The following is a 4,454-nucleotide window of genomic DNA, read 5'->3' as shown; positions in this document are numbered from 1 at the left end:
CATACAGTAGTAAAATGCAAGGGTTTCTTAGATAATGTATAGTTTCATAGTATTAGAACCTAGACTCTATATTGTTATTCTTGTGGTTTCTTTTCTTTTCTTTTTCTTTTTTTTAAAATCCATTCACTTCTTTATTTTATGAGTAAGAGAGACAAAAAGACATATACAGAGAGACATAAAGTCACTCCCAATAGGGTCTTCATTTTGCAATCTCCCTCGAGCCTCCGTCAGTCCCAGATCATGGGCACATGCATGACGTTCACAGTCAGGGAGATCTTGGGACATGAATGAAGAACTTTTCCACATGGATCAGCCTTGACGAGTGTTGCATTTTATCATTGTGCTACCACCCAGCCCCTCTGATAATTTCTTTTAACTACTTTCCTTATACCTCTGTAATAGGATTGAGAAGAACATGTAGGTTAATTTGGCATTGGATGTAAAACCATTCTATCCCAAATATGCCACTACAGTTTATGAGGCCAAGTTGTTTTCCTTTCATAATTTTCATTTATTTCATCTTCTCCTTTTATACTCTTTTAAGATAATTGCCTCTTTCTTTATTTCAATGTATTGTTCTCTTAAAAGATCTGAATTCTAAAGGTAAAATTCTTTTTTGAGATAAATGCAAATGAGTCCCAATCTGGAACAATATTTATCAGTGAACATTATGTATAGATTATGGCTTATACTGCACTGCCTCTCTCTTTTTCTGTCATTAGAAATGTGGCTCAGTTTCCCTCATTGAGAAGTTCAGGGCTATCCCCTCAGAAGGCTGGGCATGAGTCCAAAAAGAACTCTAACCAAAGTAGTTTTCAGGCCAGGCTAATAGGCACCTACTAATAGGGAACTAGGAATTCAGAAGAATTCAAGTTATACTCAGGGAGAAGAACCTTAATCATCGTCAGAAAGCAAGACTACGTTCAGGTCTAAAGAATGCCTTGAGGTTATAAACACGAGATTGTGTAATGAGGTTATAAGCCAAAAGGATCAAAAACACATGGGGTGTAGCGTGTGGCTAGGTTAGGACAAGTGGTTCAGGACTAAGATTGTGTCTAATCAGAGGGTATTGGAAACCTGTTTTTATGTGATGCCAGCTGCTTGGTACAAGTATAGATTTAATGGATTAAAAGCCTAGAAATCTGACCTTGTTCCTAAGTAGGGGAATTTAGGAACTATAGGCTAATAGCTTAGCTGTTCGTCATCCAATTAGCCAGGGTCAGCTTCGACAACGATTTCTGTGTAAATATCTTTAGCCTGTTGATCCATTTACTCTTGCACTGCCATCCACATTTTCATACATGCATCAAACCTATGTTTTATATCCAGTACTCTATTTGGGAGTAGAACTGGAAATAGAAAAATGAACAGCATCATTGTAGTTTCCGAGGAGTTTTAGTTTTGTTCAGAAATAGATTTAAAGCAAATAATGAACAAAAGCAACATGATGTCATAATGCCCTGGCGGGGCTAGGTACAGGGTGTAATAGATGCACAGAGTACCATCCTCCCCAGTCAGAGATGGATTCCAAGACAAAACTGTGTTTGCCCTGTTTGTGAATGTTGATCATAGTTTGTGGGGCAGACAAAGGGGAGAAGGGAGTGATGTCAGGGCAACTTTCCTCAGTAGGAGAACAATTGCAAGTGCTGAGGAATGATCAACCATGAGGTGGTCAGGAGACATCAGAGAAGTTGGTATTACTTGCCAGTCAAGTCCATGTGGTGGGGGAGGGCCACTGACCAAAGCTGAGGCTGATTAAGTTGGGAAGAGTGAGTTCTGGAAGGGCATTATATACTATGGAGTTGTGATTTTATTAGATGACAGCAAGTCATTGGGTCACTGTAACATTAACTAAAGGTTTCTAAAAGTCTTCTGAAGGAAGTCATGAATGGTTGAGTTGTTTTTGATCCCATTCTTAAATTTAATTTTTTTTAGACAGAGTGCAGCTGTTATGCACTGAGGCAGTTCCTGCCTCAGCCTACCAGCAGGAACTCCAGGTACTCACCGCCATGCCTGTCTCTTTCTTATTATAGATAGCATCTATGTGGTGCCCAGGTCAGCTACAAGCTTGGGATCCTGCTCCCTTGGGCCTCTGTGAATTACTGGGATAATAGACATGCCCCATTGCACCTAGGTTGTATCACAAACCTAACCCAGGTGTGCAGTGCGGACAGAGTGTAGTGTCTCTGCAGCACAGCTGGGTCAGAGCTGTCATTTTTAGTATGTGAATGAGTGATTACTAGGTGAAACTGTAATGGAAGGACAAGAAACCCTTGAAGAGGGGCTCACCCTCTCTCCCAGGACAAACAGTTCTAAATGACTTCAGCAACAGCACTTCTTTCCTAGGCCTCATTTGAGCCTACATTGTTTGAAAGTACCATTATTAATAAATTTTTGCTTCTTTCTTCTTTTTACAAGGAAATTATTTACAGATGATGTAAATAATTTCTTTTTCTTCAAGGCCTAGTATTTTGATTAGAAAGATCTGTCTTAAAGAAAACACATGCATTTTTTCAGTGCTAATTTTTGACTAGTCAGAAATAATTAGTTTTTGGTCTGAAGGAGGCAATCTCGAAAGAAAATTTCTTTCTCCAGATAAGGGTCACAGAGTCTCTTACTCAGAGTACTCAGGGTGTACTGTAATTCCTGGTTCTATTAGTTAAGTGTTTTTCTTAAGGTGAAAGTGTGAGGTGTGTTTACTCCCTTTTTCCTTAGGGGAGTGTCAATATCACTTCCAATTCTTTCTACATTGGCTTTAATTGAAGAAGAAAGTAAAGCAACACTCACTGGGGAACAGCTCAAGTGAATATTTCTATAAATAAGATGTGCGTAAAGGCATAATCCTTGGAATTTACTAAGTGAAAGTACTGCATATATCTCTGATGCTTGAGCTCAAAGACTGTTTAAACCAGAGGCTGGTGTCCTTCTGTTGCCAATGCCTTGCACTGTGCCTTGTTAATGGCAGGAGGGCAATAATATTAGCCACTCTTGAGAGTAGTGATGAAAAATTCTTGGAGATGAATAATGACTCTGTGATGGTTAACCCAGTGCTTCTCAAATTTATTTGGTCAAAATAATCATCTGGGGGGACCAGCAGATGGTGTAATGGTTATATCACTAGACTCCCACATAGTTGACCACAGTTTGAGTCCTGGTCCTGGTGGCTTTAAAACTCATGCCAGGCACACATGTATATGGGCCCAAGAACCTGAGAGGGGGATGGAGGAAAAGGGATTGCAGCATGCCTATCCCCCAAGGTGATGATTTCTCACTTTCTGTCTCTCCAGTGACTGCACACACCCTATAGCAAAAAACTCTCTCTAAAGAAAAAAAAAAGAAATCTTCTGAGACTTTTATGGTCCAGACTCTGGGGTCCCATCTCAGGGCCCATATCCTTGTAGACAGCTCCAGTAATACTGAAACAGTGTGGGGCGGGTGATAGTGAATAAAATCCCCCAATTTCCTTATTCCTTGGAAGCACAATTCTGGGCAGTGTTCCATATGGTCTCTCAGAGACTCCAGCAGGATGAAGTCCAGTGGCACTGAACTGTAACCTACTCATTAATGACCATGAATGATTGTCTTTCCTTTCTTTACTTCTTTGCAATACTTCAAGGGAAGAATTTCCTAATGCACTCTTTACACCTAAATCCTTGTCTCAAGCCCTGCTTTTAATACAACATAAAGCATGGTAGGCAACCTCTAAGATGACCTCCAATGATCCCCACTTCCTGGTGCTTATGTTCTTGTATAATCCTTTTTGCTTGGGTAGCAGTACAACTCGGTGACTTGTTTCTAATGAATAGACTATGGTAGAGGTGAAGATCTGTCACTTCTGTGTTTAGGCTAAAAAATATCATGGCTTCTGTCTTGGTGACTCTCATTCATTCTCTTTTTTGATCCTGCCAGGAGAAGTCAACCACTATGCTATGAAGCAGCTCAGTGAAGAGGCTCAAGTAAAGAGCCTGGAAGCTGATCTTAGGACACTGCAAATCTATTACCAGTTCGAGGCTCAAGGTGATTACACCCCTGCAGACACCTTGACTGTAGACTCAAAGAGACCCTGAGCCAGAACCACTGAGCTAAGCAGCTCCTAGATTCTTGGTCCACAGTAACTATGAGTAAAAAAAATATCTGCTGTTTTCAGCTGCGAAATATTTTTGTAGTTTACTGATTTATTATTTTCATGAGCAAGAAAGACAGAGAGCCAGAAGGAGATATGACAGGATCTTGATGTGTCCATTTCTCCCTAGCATCAATTCATTGGGGATGCATGCCTGGCATACTCAGGGAGGTCTCTGAACCTCCCATGTGGGTCAGCCTCAGAGACTGTTGAGTTTCACTACTTTGCTGCTGGCTGGCCCCATTGAGATTGTTTTCATATATCAATATATAACTAGTATACAAATTAAGACAATTACATAAATCAGTGGTGCTGGAGTTTCAGTTGAAAG

General features: G+C 40.4%; 1 long non-coding RNA gene across 3 annotated transcripts in view; it reads left to right on the top strand.

Moving 5' to 3' along the window:
* The first annotated feature begins 1,511 nt into the window (after positions 1-1,511).
* Positions 1,512-4,454, top strand: part of LOC102496516 (uncharacterized) — a 7,744-nt gene continuing 4,801 nt past the window's right edge. The window contains exons 1-3 of one of the 3 annotated variants that reach the window (XR_003547067.1): positions 1,512-1,690; positions 1,936-1,997; positions 3,910-4,017. This is a non-coding gene — a long non-coding RNA (uncharacterized LOC102496516). Of the gene's footprint in view, positions 1,695-1,935; positions 1,998-3,909; positions 4,018-4,454 lie in introns of all 3 variants that reach the window. The other 2 variants (XR_336769.1, XR_003547068.1) reach the window with 2 other exon arrangements.

Source organism: Tupaia chinensis, unplaced genomic scaffold (genome assembly GCF_000334495.1).
Source record: "Tupaia chinensis unplaced genomic scaffold, TupChi_1.0 Scaffold143247_2, whole genome shotgun sequence".
Classification (NCBI taxonomy): Eukaryota; Metazoa; Chordata; class Mammalia; order Scandentia; family Tupaiidae; genus Tupaia; species Tupaia belangeri.
Note: the sequence above shows the minus strand (reverse complement) of the source record. Positions and strands in the feature narration are given on the sequence as shown.